General features: G+C 35.4%; 1 protein-coding gene across 18 annotated transcripts in view; it reads right to left on the bottom strand.

Moving 5' to 3' along the window:
- LOC100651897 (kazrin) overlaps window positions 1-18,393 on the bottom strand; it is a 138,657-nt gene that overhangs the window by 71,374 nt on the left and 48,890 nt on the right. For 2 of the 18 annotated variants that reach the window (XM_048411930.1, XM_020866611.2), the window contains exon 1: window positions 13,624-13,851. The exons of 15 other annotated variants lie outside the window; for them this stretch is intronic. The gene's annotated coding sequence lies outside the window, so the exon portion shown is untranslated. Of the gene's footprint in view, window positions 1-13,623; window positions 13,852-16,791; window positions 16,881-18,393 lie in introns of those variants that run through there. One more of the 18 variants, XM_048411929.1, reaches the window with a different exon arrangement.

The following is an 18,393-nucleotide window of genomic DNA, read 5'->3' on the forward strand; positions in this document are numbered from 1 at the left end:
ATAATACGCAGCGGAAGTACGGCTCGTGGCTTCATTAATAAACATATGAGTCTAATTATACGGAACACAAATTAACGACTGCAATCTATATATTCACGATAAATCCACAGATATAAGAAATCTAGAAATATACTGAAATGGCTTTGATTGTTATTTCTACGTCATTTATTTAATACTATTCGAATCTCCTGAGGTTACTCAAGTGCCATACGTATCCGTTGCAACGTAATTAACTCGCACAAAACGCCCATTCGCGTGCTTCGAATACTGAAACGTCAATTAACATGTCACAGAATAAATAATATCAAACACTGTGAAAGCAAGATTGTTCCTGAAACCTGATTCTCAAACGATCAATCTCCGTATTAACTAAGCGAAATCTAGTCCATAGACCGGGTTTCTAGGATAACGCCAGTTTCATCAGGGAAATGAACAATATAATCAGAACAGCGTATCAGATTGGATCCAGCCCTGACGTCGTAATTGCTTTGTCTCCCACGCCTTTGAAGCGACCAATCACGATCACATAAGCACAATCAAACTTCGTATACGCCGATGCTCGCACGTTGTGCGCCAAAGGATGCAGCAGATTTGCATACGCGTTTCTTCTTTCTCTTTCTAACCTTCTATTCAGTCCTTGTCTCGGATTCTCCTTTTTTCTGTCTCTTATTTTTTTCTTTTGTTTCTTTCTCGGTGTCCCTCTTGCTCGTTTATTCACTTATGTAAGTATAGACGCGCACATACGTGGCCTATGCACATAGGAGGAACAAACACGTGTATACACGTTAAAGCAAGTTCGTGGCGCGCAATTAAGAAGCAATTTAGTGCACCTCCTCGTGAACGAGCTTTCGCAACACATCGTGTACCACGATAAAGCCTCATCCGTGTACCCGGAAGCCCAACTATGTTGGTATTAAAACTATCCTTATAGGAGAGAGGATGATAATGTTTATGACGCTTCCGGTGCAAACATGTGTTAGATATCAAACATTTTTGAGAATCGATGGTTCTTGATTAGAGTAGAGCGATAGGGTAGAGACAATCGGAGCGATTCTCGATGTAAAAGTTTGACTCCGTCAGATTTAATTATCACTGATAAAAGGTTGTCTTAATTGTTATATGTACGCAATATTATATACTTGAAATTATTTTTATAACAAAAATGGTAATGTACCTACACTGTGCTTCTATCTTAAAGATGAGCCACGTACGTATAAAACATTTTGACCATTGTAGGATTTGAATATTATCTAATATAATGATATATAATATCATCATATATGATCATCAATCATAATATAATAATTTAAAATTTCTACGTACATTTAAATTTAAACGAACATTCAATTCCTTCCATTTTAATAATCGATCGATTTCTATACTAGTGAAAGAAAAAAGGATCTCTATACCCCGATTAATCTTCCAGTCCATTTATAAAATCCCTAATTCCTATCCCAAAGGAGCCATTTCCAAATTCCATAAAAATAGAGAAAAATGATATGTGCCATATCCAACCGACAAATCCTTCCTTTTGTACCACAGAACTATCCCCTTCCGGTTTCATCCCAGATTACAATATTATAATATGGTCATATCGCGAAATATGATATCTATACACGACATTAAATGTTGGCAGTAGTTCGGTGAATGTACAATGTGACACGAACGATTTCCGGTCCCCGTAAACCCAAAACGGAAGATTAGTGTCCATCTGGGGATGTTAAACAGCAGAAACGTGCGGCATGATTGCAGGAAGCAACGCACGTGACGCACTATGCGATATAGTTCACGTTGTACGCCGCTACCTTCGCTGAATGTGAATATGGCATGAATCTGTTGTAGGGAGTTCATAATTTTGTTATAACGTTCCGCGTTTCGATCTGTTTTTGCGACTCGGTGGTGTCCTGTCCGCGTCAAAAAGAACTTCTTGACTCCCTCTTATAAAGTTCTTGATGTTTTAGATATACGACCTAATACTTTGTTCATGAAGCTTCGACTTGTTCGGAAACTGTAGAACCTATGCTTCGTGTCTTTTATATAGAAATAAAGTTAGCGTTTGAGGTCGGAGTTTGAGGTCAAGTGTTATTTTAAGTAATATTGTTATAAGCGTTTCTTGTAAGTATTCGCTAATACGGTATAGCAATATTCTTTAAACAATTGAAATTAAATAGATTCATGTTTGACTCTCAGAAATTTAAATTACGTCGATGATGGTCACCATTTTTCCTAAGAGAAAATAAATTTTGAGCCTAACGATGGTGCTATAGAAAATGATTACTAGACTGTAGATATTTATACAAATTCATAGTTTTATCCATATATACTAGTTAAAGAAAAAGAATCTAGTTAGATAATTATTATTTTACTGAAATTTTCCAACTTTAAGGTAACCTTTCCTTTCACTCCTTAGATGTTTCATATTTATTCCTACGTTGGTAACTATATCGATATAATTAAGCAACTATCTGTTTCGTCTTCTTGTTCCGTACATTTAAGTGGAAGCAGGCAATTTCTGCCTTGTCTTCGTGGTCTTGCTTTTTTATGAAGAAAATATGGAAGAAAAAAGAGAGAATCCGCATTTCGCCGAGTTCCCTGGGAGATCTTAAAATTTAACATGTTCAATCATGTCGCGTGCGTTTGTTCACCTGAAGAACCTTCTAGCCGGAATGTTGCGAGAGAGCAACCTTTACGGTAAAACGGGAACGCGACGAGACAAGTACCTTAAATGGCCCGCGGTACTTTTGCTCGTTTTCAATGCCGCGACGAGAATGTGACGCAACCGGCCGTATTATCCATTCCCCTGGCATCCTTCAATTTCCACGGAGCTTGTAACACCATGTGGCTTTTACACTGCTCTCACCAATGTGCCTTACTTCTCTGCATTTGCATATTTTCCATCTAAAACACTCGATTTTCGTTAAATATTTGTGCGATTTTAAAAACGGTGGAACAATGATTCACTTAGAAAACTGATGTGCATAGATAATCGTTATTTCGTTAATGGCTGAATTTAATAATATTAAGGATTCAAATTTTTAGAATTTATATTTCTTCCAAATTATAAAATAATTTTTAGATTATGGATTGTTATACATTTACTGTGAGCCTTATGACCATGTTGGAACTGAGCAACATTTTTTAAATTACAAAGTGAATAGAGAAATACACGTTCAATATGAAAATCAGATAAAGGGAAAATTTTGATAACATAGGACTAATTGGCAACGTATGGAATTTTAAAACCAATTGTCCTGTAAAAAGTGGATAATACGACTTATCGTGTTCTTCGCATAAAATATAGTATTTCGAATCAACGGCATATCAAAATTACACTTTATCTATGCTGCCATATACAACCGTTACCTTAGCCGTATCATCCAAAGTTGCTGACTTCCTGGCAAGAGTCGCGGGGCGTCTCAGCTCTAATTTATACCGATGACAAAATTCAGACAGCTCTATTTCTCGAAAGATCGCGAGACACATCGTCGAATAAGTAATGGATGTAAATATACATTGGGAAATCCCTACGGGTAGCAACCGAATGTCCCGAGGGATCGATATGCAGATAGCCGATTCTCATAAATATTAATCAGTCGCGATAGCTTCTGCAACAGCCGCGTAGCTTCGGTCATTTCTTTATTATTATTACCGTTATTGTTATAGTCCCTCTTCCAGTAATATCGAGATACGAATAAATGGGACGAAAAGGAAGTGAAAAAAGAAGAAGAAAAATCGAGCAATGAGTGAATCTTACTGCGCAGGAAATGTCGACTGAGATTCCACTTTGGAACATATCGATTTTTCCGTGACACGTTCCAGGGAATACGTATTCCAGGCAGCGTAAATTCTAATAAATATTTATTGCCCCTGTAAAGCGACATGCAAATACGTGGACACGCGGTGGAATCTCGATTATCGAAATGCGTGTTAACTTCCGGTTATCTGAACATTCGACAACGTGTCTCGCTGGACCTGCCAACGCTTTTCTCGTTTCGATTAGGTCGTGTTCCAGGAAGATGAAGTGTTTATTAAGGTATGTATTAAGTGATGATTAATAAGTTAAATAAAGTTATTTGTTTGGAATAAATCGGATTGAAATCATAAATAACCAAAATGCAAATCTCTTTCAGGTAATACACACGAGTACAATTCATGCATACAAACAACAGAAAGGATAAAAAGAAAAGATGGTGAACTGTAGTTTTTGTTCTGATATATTTGAAATCAAGAAAAGATTATCTTGAAATGACGAAGATGTTGAGATTAACTTAATCAAAAACTACTGATATTAAATTTGAGCTTAATGTACCATCGGTAGCTTTCTTGATAAATGACACAAATTTAAAATTTACTGATTTTATAAGAGGGTACTAAGCGTTACTCTAATATGATGTCATTACTCCATCATTCACTACTAGTAATATCGCTTTTAACATTGATTTAATGCAAAATTGACGTACCAGATTATCGATAAACGCTATTAACCGCCGTTATTTCATTAATACTGACGTATCCCACCACAAATCGACCAGAATGTTCAAAGCACTTAACCTCCGATCCCACAAAATCGCGAAAAAACCTGATACCAACACCAACGATATTTCGCTAACTAAATTTAAACTAAAATATCTAAACTAAAATAGAAGGAACATCGAGAAGATCGAAACCACAGATAAGAACGTACCTGGAAGATAACAAGTAAAAAGTGACATGAAAATTGACGCAAAGTGTTGCGCTACAGAGCAAGAAAGATGTCAAGAGAACATTGAACGAGACAAACGTACGACAAGAGGACGTTTCGCGACGTTTATCAGTTGAAACTTGACGACGAGATAAAACCAGGAGGCCCATTGGTACGAAAGAAGGAGGAGCGACAGAGAGAGAGAGAGAGAGAGGAAGAGAGGGTGAAGAAGGAAGAAGTTGCCGGTGAACATTCCACGGCTCCCGGAGTCAACGAAGGCTCGGCTCATCCAGAGCGGAATCGTTCCCACGCTGCGCGAATCCGCTTGAAACACACCGAGCTATCGCGCCGCTCCTCCAATCGCGTTTCCACTTCCGTTCGTTCGTTCCTTAGTAATTATTCATTGAAACAGGACTGCCGATGCGGAAACACAATTTAAAAGCGCGACACTTTCCTCCCTGGGATTCGGTACCAAGGGAGAATGGATTAGGTTGTAAATCGTTTAGTCGATGAATGGAGACACTGTGTCTGCTACGTGATTGCTGTTTATTAATTCACGTGTCACTATTTCTGTTAATGGTAACTACGGGATTAGCCGTGATTGACGTATTCTTTCGTGGATTATTTTGTGAAGCATAATTGGCAGACGGCTGAGATTTCTATTGCAAATTATACATATATATATGTGCAAATTCATATTTTCGACAGCATGACTGAAAGAAGTAATTGTTTTACCTACCAAGTATTACAGAAAGCTTTATACTTTGGATGTTTTATGTATTTTAAAATATGTTTTCACACTGTGTGTATTCTGTGCAATTTTGCATCTCCCCTATAAATGCATACAAATCTGCAATCTATTGATCAGTAAAATGTTTATGCAAAGGTGTTCATGCTTTGTAGTATAGTTTCATAAGCACATATAGACAATCTACGTATAGAAGTTTGTTTTACGTATTAAATGGCATAGTATATATTGTGATTTGTGCTATATTTTATATATATTTTTATTTATATACATTCTATACATTCTTACGATTGCAAATTTTAATTATTGCGAATGATGATGTAATTAACCAGATGAATTAAGATGAAAAGGCGAGAATAAAACTTCAGTATAGGAGTTAATTTTGGAAGAAATAAGAATAGGAAGTACAGCATTTAAAAGTTAAGTAAAATAAGGCAACTGTATACTATAAATCGAGTAAATAAAATCTAGAAAATCTAGGTCGGAAATGTATAATAAAATGTCTTCGTGGCAGGTTACTTCCGGAGAATACAAGAATAGAAAATCAGAGAATCAGCATATCCATTTATAGAAAATCATCTGTCATAACTGATCCCACATTTCTAATTCAGTTTACTCAAATAATGAAAATTCGTACGTTCCGTTGCATAATGAAAATCTCGCTAATGGCACCTAAGATTATCTCACAACTTAATAACATTTTCTACAAAAAAAAAAGAAAGAAGAAGAAAAAAGAAAAAATGTTTAGTCCATAAAAATGAACTGCAGTGAAGATGATCTCACAGTATCCGATGATAGAACTAAATCTTGTATCAACAAGTTCCATTAATCTGTAGTTAAGCTTTTACCATTATTCACTCATCTTCATCAGAGAATGCGTCTCTCTACAAATTACACTACTTTTTCTTCGGTGAAATGAACCAACACAGAATAAATTATGATTATAAGTGAAACAATCGGGATATAAAGTTGTTCTGCCTAGTATCTCAATTAGGCGAACACGAATCGCGTTTGTTTCGCGAATATGTGCTTGATATGGCCAGAGATCTGAATTACACGTTCCATATTGTAGATTCTCGTATGATGTAGCAAAAATTAATAATTCCTACGTGAAGCGACCTTTAATCTGAAAATCTATTAGATTTCACATTTTTAATTATCTTCGTATTTCCATTCCATTCCCATCCATTTCCATTTCCACAAATGGAATAGAATATTAGAGTATAATGAAATCAGAATATACTGTGTATACATTCCACTTTTAATCTTCCCACGCAATTATTTCCCAAAGTACCCATTGTTGTAAAAGATGTTTTAAGTAAAATTTCTTCTGTTTCAGGATAAGCGTCTTATGATGACTATCAAATTTGTTCAGGTGCAGGCGTCTTCGAGATCTCAAGATGACTTCTTTTTCGATAGAACTATACATTTTTTTATAGACCATTTGATAGAGTTTTTAATTCTTTACAAAAAAGTATTAAGGTATTTGTATCTGAAAATGCTTAGATTCAAAGATATTTCAATGTTAATTTCATCAAACTGAGTGTATGAAAGACCAGGAAAACATGAACATAGAAGCACGTTATCTTTCCGAATCTTTCATACGGCGGGTTTTACAAGAATAAAGTTAACATATTTTCTAAACTAGTTATTTTTCGACTCAATTGACTATACACCCTTTTATAGATAATTGAAAAATGAATCTGATGGTGCATAAGAAACGTATAATTCCATTTAAAAAACAATGGTCACCTTAATATTTCGAAGACACGTGTATCTAGATAAGGTTTGTAGCTATCACAAGACGCCTTCTTCGAAACAAAAGAAGTTTTATTCGAAACACTTTTTCGATTAATGTATAGTTTAGAAGTTATTTGCCGATTAAAATGAGACAACCTGAATAGTGGAATATTACAATACATCGTTACTCTTCGAATAATTTTTATACAGTTTTTATATTCAACACCATTATATTGCAATGGCAAAGTGTTATCGATAATCCCATTGTTTTCGATTGCAGTTACGAGTTCCATCGAGGAGAATGCAATTTAAGGGCACACTTTCTCGTAATCCACGGACAAAGATGCACTATGCCGGACAAATAGAAAGTGAAAAAAGTAGGCGAACGAATCGTAATACATTTATCAGTCGAGTCGCATTTACGATGCCCAAGAGTCTGTGGCTGATACTCGATCGACGAGAAATAAAGTGCAGCCGATTCTTATATCTGTCCTTTTCTCTTTTCACACGTTTCGTTTCCCCCTACACGCGTTTTCTCCTGTCTTCACCTTTTCCTTTTTATTGATCCTCTCACAATTTCATTCCATTCCATTCTCAGCTCACTTTTTGTACATTTTTAATACTTTCTTTTAGCTTCCTTCATATTCTTCCATTTTTAGTTTTCTAGTTCTTTCTATATTCGACGTAATCTTTCTACAAACTTTGTATTTATGTCGTTTTCCTTAAGCTTCTCCTCTACGAAAACGAGATCTCTCGTATCTTCGTCTGTTTCTTCTCATCGTCCCGTTTTGTAATTTCTTATGTCTGTATATTTCATAATTTCTTGCAATATCTCTTCAAGAGATTTGTCTCTCTTATAATCTTGTTTCTTAGTCGGCTTTGTCTTGCTATTTTCTCGTGTTTCCTCTTTACTTTTCATCTTTTCGCTACAAATAGATTCCTATCCTAATATTGTTATTTAATTTTTTCTCCCTTCTTGTTATTCTTTCCTTCCTCGATAATTGGTGTCTACAGATTTTCTTCACTATTGAATCAGCATATAATTTGCTTCCTTTGAACTTTCATTTTCTCGTTGTTTCTAATTCTTTTACACCATCTTCCATTCCCCTTTAATTTCATCTTATTCTTCCAGTAGATTCTTTATCTATGATCATTTAGATCTTTCCTTGATCTATAGGATCAGTAGGATTTCCCATTTCTTCACTTTCTCTCTTCGAGGTTTTTAAATACTTTTATCGCTCCGTTAATTTACTTTCGTTATTCACTTCCATTTCTATCCTTCTTCTATTTCATCTCTCCAATCAATTTCCTGTATTCAACTTCTATATCAGCTTCTTCCTTTACGAATTACATTCTTGAGCAATTCACACGTTGTACAATGTCATAAATACTTTTCTCAGTTCTCTTCTCTTTTACATTAATTCTGCTTTTATTTTTGCGCAGAATATTCTCCGAACCCTTTTGCTTTAATTTCATTCTCTTTTTTTCCTTGACTCCCTCAATTCGATTCGACGCTGTAATATTGTTTGTTCGCTTCCGTTCCCCGAACCCACTTGTAACCCATTGAAACAACCACGATACAACGCCGATAGAGCGGAGTAGCATGTAGTGACACAAGTTAAACCAAATCTTTCCCTACGGATATGCCGCATAGATAGGTACATGGTATCGATTGCGAGTAGAAAACGATAGCATCGAGACAAATAACACACAGGGAAATACGTGTATTAAAATTCTGTTCGCCCCCGATCGAACGTCGATATTGTTGGAACAAGGTGTACCATCTGATAAAGGAAGCTGTAATATTATTAAGAGAATGAAGACAGAAAAATTTAAACAGACATAACATTTTTTAAATTCCAAGTTTCTTTTTCACTTTCTCTTTGCCTTTCTGCTGCTGTTACTGTTTTTCCGTCTTTTTGGTTTTAGAATTCGACGTACCTATATAAATTTTACTACTATTAAAACAGAGTTAATAGAGCACAACATTGATAACGTATGACGTATGTGTATACTTAATCCAACGATGAATATTTCCTCTAAAACTCGCGCTAGAAGAAACATCGCTAATCCTCCGAGGATTATCTGACCTAACCTACAGTCACTGGTAATCCCACCTCCCTCTCAGGAAGTAAAAATACAGCTAAAATAAAACGAAGTTTACTTTGTCGCAGTCATACGAGGAATATAATCCAATAATCTCGCGGCGTGTAATTTTCAACTAGTTAAAAATTACGAAGAAGATCTGCATGGAAAATGAAGGGATTTCGCTACGGATATATCGTTGCGCACAGGGAATATTAAATGAAAAAAATGTCCCACTACCATTAACTCGCTTCCGTTTCGTGAATCCACTTGTGTGCCCCCATTGGAGCGAATTACATACATCGCAGAAAGAGAGAGAGAGGATCGAGTAGGTTACGGTGTTGCAGCGAATTTCTCGTCAAACGAATCGAGGGAGACGCGAATCCTGTCACGAAGCGATAGCCGTAAATGACAACTAGACTACGAATATTTATGCAAATTTATATTTTTACAACTATAATCTACAAAATGGAACATTACGAATAAAATTCTTTGATTATCACGCAAACAGAATTAACATAGTTGATCTTTCCATAAATATAAGGGGTACATGATAGATCGGGTGATGATTCTACATGCAAAAATAAGTCAGAAAGAAGGAATGACATTTTTTCGTTCACATGTGCATTAACTGGAAGTTTCGAATTACCAAACTTCTGTTTATAATCGCGTATACTTCTTAATATTACGCTACTGGAAAAATAACACTTCCATTACTCTTCTTTTTTTTACTAAATAATTATTAAATTAATTAGAATATCTTAATATAAAAATTGTATGTTGTTGTATATCTAATATTCTAGATTAATTTCAATTTTGCCATCTTCATATCTCTCATCCAGTACAATAAGAATATCTTCACTAGAAAAGATTTCTCAATATTGTGCAATATTTCAGAATAAATTTCTTTCTTTTATTATGTGGAATAATAAAAACATTTTAACCTGAAGATCCCTTTATATCATTTCAAACGATTCTGTCATCTTAATGTTTCCATTATCCGCGATAATTGGAATATGCCGACTGAGAGTTTCCTTACTATTGCACAATACCGCCAGTTAACCTAAAAATTCCGGTATCTCTTCCTTTGTCATCGCAGGGACTCAGCTGTTCCGAAAAGAAGATTTCTAGGTTGAAGTGGACCGTAAATAATAACGTTTCACAAGCGAGCACGATTCATGTCATGGTGTTAAAACGTATCGGGGCGTAACCAAATCCTCGAGAGCCAGTTTCGACGAGATTGCAGTGGTACCGTTCGGTTTTCATTGATTAAAAAAAATCTCATTGTTAATCCTGGTAACAAGATTGAAATCGATCGAAATAAAGTAAACACTCGAGTAACTCTATCCCGTGCATCTGCTCGAAAAGAAGAAAATATCAATATGTATTTATCGGTAAATAAATTCACTTATTAAGTAATTCCATAAATATTTATATATTTAAGTTTAAAAGGTAGAAATTTTGAAAAATTGATAAATATTATATTATTATATTATATTCATCGATGAATAGTTTATTATTTGAAGTTGTTTGATTTCCCTCTTGAAAAATTCATAAAATTATGGCGCAAAATATTTGGTCACTGCTTGGAAATTTTCTGTTTGTTTCTCTTTTTATAGAATTTTAGCGTAACGATCGAAGTAAATGCAAATTTGTTCAATTATCAATTTATTCTTTCATTCTAATTTAGCAATTTATTGGTATCGATCATTTCTCTATCAATGCTATTCGTTATTTCTTTAAATTTGCTACCTGTGAGCCTCGTTATCATTTGATTTTATCTCAGAGATTCAAAATGCAATATAAGAGACGAAATTGTTTACGGAATGAGCTTACTATAGCTTCGAGATTCCGCAATTTCTACATCAATTTGTACTTGTTTCCGTGCAGTAAATTTCCTCAAACTAGCATCGGATGGAACGATCGCAAATATTCGAGCTGAGATTTGTTTCGACGTATCACGATAAATATTATGAAATTAAACAGGAATTACATGACATCTCGTAAAACGCGTCCAACTCTCAAACAAATCCGTCTGAGTTTGTCCCAATGCATGAGACTGCAAACATTCTCATATTCGACTAATATTTGCCCGGGGCAAATATAAAACTCAGCATTTCCGATACGTCTTCTGTGTAACTAGAGTGGATAAGCAAGGTTGTGTATTTGGTGCATCGATTTATTGTACAACAGCAAAACGATCGAAAAATGTATCTTGTGCTATAAACTCATAGTTAGAAAATTTGAATCGATAGTTAGAAATTTGATTTAAGAATTCAGAGAAAAAATCGTACGAGTATATTTTTTTCTAAAAACGATAGTATGTAACTGAATACATGTTAGATATTGATGGATATTTTAAAACTTTTATGAATATTATTATTGAAAGAGTTAACTATAAGTAATTAAAATAGGTTTAATTTTATACAGCGATTTCTCAAATTAAACTCTTGAATAATACTGGGACGATGTGTGTACATTTAAATTTTGTTTAGTTGAAATATGATTCCAAATGATACAGAGATACCAATGATTACATATGTGCACACTATTGTCGCTAGGTATTTCAAAATATTTATTAATATCTGTGTCATTTAACAGACACAGTATATGAATATTTAGATTCCGTTTAATTCAAACATTACACCAAAAGATGCAATTCCCAATGCGTTGCAAAATATTTTTTGGTATTTTGTTAATATTTGTAAATTTTGTTCTGTCTTTCTTTCTTAAAAAATTCGTCCCTGGACAAGTTAAAGATTTCGTCACTTTTTCACCGAATCCATCAATTATTTATACTTCGAAACTCACAAAATTACTTCACTTGCAACAAATTACTAATAAAACATCCCATATTTTACAAACACAGAATGATTACACATCATTATCTTTAAAGGCTCTCGATTAAGGTTATTCCAGAGGCTGACTTTAAAGAACCATTTCGCCGAAGATTCTCGTTCACGATATACAATTCGAAACGAGTTTAAGACATACGAGTAGAACGCCTACGTTTGCACTTGGATTACACGTATACACAGAGAAGGGAAACTCAACGACACAGCTTATTCACGAAATTTTCACCTTCCTGAAATACCACTGTGCCATTTGTAAAAACAAAGATAAGCAGAACATTTCTACGTCAAATATTTCACTTAACTTGAGAAGAGAAAAAAGACTTTTATCCTCGCAAATAGATTTACTTTCCCCGAAACATTCTTTAAGATAAATCCCTCTCACAAAAAATGATTCCAAAAATTCCTTCACATACAAACACTCGTCACCTTACCCTATTAAATTTACTGATGACACGAATATTCCAATGAAATTAACTTTAATTGCTACTGTTTGCTAATAGAAAACACATAAAAAGCTTTCTGCAATATTGACTGAGCTCAATCAAGCATAAACCACGTTTATCAATATTGCCAATAATGCGTTTTGCGCGTGAATAACGTTGAAAGTTCGGTTCTCAAAAACTCGCTTCAAAAATTGTGTATTTTCTACTACCATCTATTATTTACTTCTAACAAAAGAGAGAAAAATGATGACACTGCTCGTAATTCTAATACGACAGCTTTTTATATGGAGCTTCAAATAGGGAGAGATTACATCTCAGGAAGGAGTATCTGATGTTTATATGAAAATTCCTAGGAAAAATCGAATACGATATCAATGAAATATGAAATCGTGTCAATAAATCTACTAAAATTAAACACGTCACATAAATCTTACGCGCAATGTTATGATCACCTATAATCCAGTTCGATACCAGTTACCGATTAACAGAGAGAGAGAGAGAGAGAGAGAGAGAGAGAACAAAAACAGAGAGGACACAAATCAAAACTTTATCAAAACTCTCACTCAATCACTTCAATTCGAGCAATATTTTATTACACGCCGATCCACTCAACGTACGCGTGCTATGATCACCCATAATCCAATGACACCAATTGAAGATAGCCGAAAAAAAGAAGAAAAGAGCGAAGAAAGGAAATAAAATCAGAGAACGAAAATGTAAACTCTATGAAAGCTCTCACGCATCGTGAGAGATTCACTCGCTTGGGTTTGAGCAATATTTTATTATCCGGTAACGCGCGCAGCGTACGCGTAGGACGGTAATTTCAGGCGAAGAATTCGAGCAAACGAACCATGGAAAAATCCTGTCCGGGCAACGATACAACGCCGTTGCTCCGAGCCAAATTCCGTTAGGAAGATTAATTGGAATCCCCTCTATATGCCCTTCTCTTTCTCTCTGTTAAAATACGCGCTTTACATCACGCCACGGAGACCTTTTTCAAAGCTCTCGAACCTTCATCGCTTCCTATACGTATATGTATTATTTCTATTTTCGCAGCGCGTACATACATACCTTTTTCATACGAAAAACGATCGAATCGGGAAAAGTAAATCGATTCCACTAGCAAACAGCGTGCAGACACACCAATAAATCGTCCAACTCACTGATAAAAGAAAAAAAATCTTCGAGAAGATAACGAAATATATCGAAACAACAGATACACATTCGCACGCGTGTGAAACGTTTCGACGTGTGGAACACACGATAACGCGGTTCGAACACCGGTTCGTCGAGAACTGAGGATAGCGGAGGCGAGACTCGAACGGTGTCGGTCGACCTGGCTGGGCCCTGCGTCGGGCCTTCACGTGGTGGGGGGAAGTCCCCTCGTTTCACGAGCCCCCGAGCTACGACTCGATCGTGCCGGGGTTACCACCGCCTGCTGTCAGATAGTAAGCAACGACTTCGCCGCACCGAGCTATTATTACAGCCGTTATTATCGTTATTATTCGCCCCGGTTTTTATTCCAGTCGTGTACGAGAGAAGGGTATAGGGATTTCAATGAATGTATTTCGGTGAATGATACGAGTGCATATATTATCAGAAGATTACTATAGAGTAACTACGACTAATACGCAACACTTGATTTTAAAAGCTTGCCAAATAGAGAAACAGCCTTTTTTCCAGTGAAACTGACCTTAAAACACGACAAAAATAATAGATATTTGTGTGTTAGTAGTTAGCTATACAGAAGTTTTAAATGTCTTAAAGTCATGGTAGACAAATATAAAAAAGAATTAAATAAAGCGATGGACAGAAACACCTAGGAATACGTATATAGGAATATTTATTTAAATAAAAATGACAGATAGGGAAATATCTTCCATTTTTCTAACTGATATTATATTATGTTAAGTTTCTGTCTTTTGCATGCTGAACGCGCGAATAACGCACCTGACACACATTCTTCGTGATCCCAATGAAAACAGCAAATACATTGCACTCATTTCTCACAATTATTGTCTCTTTCGTAATTGCCGCCATAAAATAAGCGTAGTTCCGTATCATCAACATCAGTAACAGTATCACCGACATGTCCCATATTATGTTACTCAACATGTTACGTATTCGGTACATAGGTATTTTGTCAGAAAAATAATGATTATACTAAGAAGAAATAAATGTAACGATAAATTTTCTTTTGGATATTCAAACACGAACATGTTTGATGATGAATCATATAAGAGTAATATTTTTTAACTTGTCCACTGGAAATTTTTATTATTTAACTCGCTCCTCAGAAACTTTTATACGCTTTCAAACACAATAATCGACTGCACTTGACGACAGATTTCCAAGTGAAGCTAAAATGTGAATACGCTTGTCTTCTGCTTTTAATGAAATATTAATTCAAATATATTCAAATATAAAAAATGATAGAACTAAGTATAATATGACTACAATACACATAAATAATCAATACCATGTCAATGGATGAACGGGTTGTCAAAGGGTTTTAGCGGCCTGATGGAGACATTAATGAATGCATTTGGTTTTAGAAAGATTTCAATGAATATTTGTTGAGGGTAGCATTTATGGTAATTGGGGAATTATTAGGGAATTGAAGTTAGGATTTATGGTAATTGGGAATTATTGTTGCAGCAGAAATGAAAGCCTGGGGATGATGAGGTGGTAGAAGTTGGGATTAATTGCATCGTGGGATTAATGTTAGGATGACAATAAAATATTGGGGATCAGCATCAAAGTAAAAGTGAAAGGATGATACACAGATTACTTAATATGCAAGTTGAGAATGTAACTTCACTGCGACTGTCACTCATATGGTATTGCATTTTCATTTTCCACTAAGAAGTACGAACAAAAGACTTGGTAAATACAGAAAACGTCTCTATTAACCCGCTATTTTCCCAAGAACGTACCAATTATCCAAAATCGTCGCTCTACATATAATGACTCTGGGAAGCACATATTTTCGCAGCTCCAAGTAACTTTTCCATCGTAACTAAAAAAATACACAACAAGAAACTATTCACATAGAACACAGTAGCTGCCGCGTTAACGACCGTACCAGCGAGCACAGTATTTGATTAACGACGTTGGCGTGCAATTAGGGAAGCTAGAAAGTATCTTTAATATAAAAGCCACGATGAATCCTCGCGGATTTTAATTAAACTGAGTCGTACTCGTTTCCCTCTTTGAGGCGCAGATGTTCCGGTTTTAAAAACCGACCGAAGGTGAATATCTCGTAACAAAACAGAAAAGTAGAGGAAAAGGAGAAGGGAAAAGTAAAGTATGTGCGTATATAGATACGCACACATAGGTGTGAGCGAAAGAGAAAGAAATTGATAGAAAAGAGAAGAGGAGCGGAATAACATTGCAGAACACCAAACACCTGAGCCGAGACCGGTTCACGATATCCACTACCTGACGCCAAACAATACATTATTGTGGGTGCACACCCGTGTCAGCTTGCATTCACGAATGTACATACGGAACATTTCATTCGCGCCTCTGGTATACATTTTTTTTTTTTTTTTCTCTCTCTCTAGTGTTAATGTAACGACGATACCGCGGATCGAATGGCGGCCATTGTTTCCCCTGATCATTCTCTTCATACGACATGCATTATGTTTCTACGCGTTGCAACTTGCGTGTTATGCCATCGCGAGAATTCACGTACAAGTATGTAGGTACATATGTATACATACGATTCTTTTATTTCATTTTCCTTTGCTTCCTTCAATCTGCTAACTGGGTCATTCCTTGGCCGAGAACACTTTTAAACATTGGAGTCATGAAAGATGTATTCAGATAAAAAATTTGTAAAAACGTATTCACGTCGCGTAGGTCAATTCTAATTTTAGCGAGCGTATAAGCTTAACATTTTATAAAAACGTATTCATTTCGGATATGCTGGTTTTAATTTTAATAAATGCTGATATCATGTGGCGTGTTTTTAACGAAGGCGAACGATTTTGGAGAAAATAAATTATTTTATCGAAAATATAGATGTTACGTGCTTTTATGAGTTACCTTGTTTTTTTAATTACTAAATAGGTTAATCTGCCTAACTAGACTATTTTTTCTTCTAGAAGAGAGTTTGCTGTGATTCGTTCTACGTATATTATACTTTTGGATCTCGTATGTTGAAGGATGGGAGGAAAAACTGAATTTTTTTTTTTTTTTCATTGAAATGAAACTTCGTGAATAGATCACACTCACCGTGTGCGTATTTAGAGCGTGCTGTCAGCTTCTTGGAACTTGAACTCTGTACATATAGCTTTCTTTAAAGAGATACTGCAAATACGTACCTGAAACAGAAAGAAAGAATGAAGTTAGCTTTGTGTTACTTTATTTTCAAACGTTTAGTAATCTGTTTATCCTAAATTGCTTGACACATACCATTTCAACGCGACACTTTTTTTTATCAGAGAACAAATATTTTCATCGAAATAAGAGTCGGAACTCGAGAAAAACGTAAAATATGAGACATGATAAGATGAATAAAAAATAGCATCCGCTCATGTTTCACCGTTATCAAAAATTGATGCTGTTGTTTCTCTGTGGCATACTTCCCTCCCAATTTGTCAATTTTTCCCATTAATCTCTGTTTTGAGAAGAGACTTTTTTTGCAACGCTTGTGAAGAGAATTTCAAAGATTTGCTTACAAACTCGATAACTCGTATATGAGTTTCTCTGGAGCCAAACTTAATTTCATTATACAATTACACAATTAATCTTCTTCTTCTTTCTTGTTATTTATAGTCGCATCAACTATGAGGTTATTAGCGAGTACCACGCAATTAACATTCACCTCTCGAGACACAAATGAGTTACTTTCATAAATTCATTTATCTTAAGAGGATGACATAAATGATAATAAATTTTGAAGTAAATTTAAAAAACGGCATTTCTAACATCATCACTTTCCTGCATCCTTTAATTTATATAGTTGAGCTTAATTTATAGCTCCTAAAAACAACTCATTACGACTCGTAAATCCAATAATGTTAATATAATACTAATATAGGAATAAAAAAAGGCCCTCTGATATTAATGTAAGGTTAAAAAATATTTGAAGAAAAACGTAAGGTCACTTGAAAATATAACAATTCGTAGCAAACAGATTGGTAGGCATCAAACGTTCCATGGTGCAACTAATTCCTTCGTCAATACGATTTGCGTTATCAGTACCGCAAGACCCTCCGCTAATTCTCAAGCTGCTCGAGCCCTCTCGACCTCCATGGCCTTCTCTCCAACCCTTATCTCGAGTGCAAAGTAGCAAGGAGGCGCGATGCCAGCTCGGAGCCAATGCTTTTCCAATAAGCTGCTGAAATTCTGTACGAAAGAGAGCTTCAAAAACGGAGAATTCGCCAAGAGAAGGATCGGACCAAGACTTTAACGGGTGGTAGGAGAAAAAAAAATAGAAGAGAAAGAAAAGGGTGGCTCGGACTTGAATAATGCACTGCGCGTATATCCGACTGTTCGTGTCTTTGGACTTTCGACAACAGCGGGAATCAGCTTTCGCGAATTTCTTATCCCCTTTGTGTCTGGTCTAACTCCCGTGGCTGTCGACTGCTGTCAGACGATCGATCCGCCATGGTCTTTAATGAAATTTCTTGCGTGTTGTACCTGCATTTCTTTTTATTATTTGCGTACATACTGTATAAATGTATTTCTACTTTTTGTTTAGCTTCGGTGTAACGCTATAAATGTGTTGGAATCAGACTGCGAATTTTTGTGCACAATGTAGTTTCATGAATATAAATATGCAGTCAGCGTAAAAAATATTCGTATAGTAATTAATTTCCATTTTGTTAACAA

This window comes from Bombus terrestris, chromosome 14 (genome assembly GCF_910591885.1).
Source record: "Bombus terrestris chromosome 14, iyBomTerr1.2, whole genome shotgun sequence".
NCBI classification, from domain to species: domain Eukaryota; kingdom Metazoa; phylum Arthropoda; class Insecta; order Hymenoptera; family Apidae; genus Bombus; species Bombus terrestris.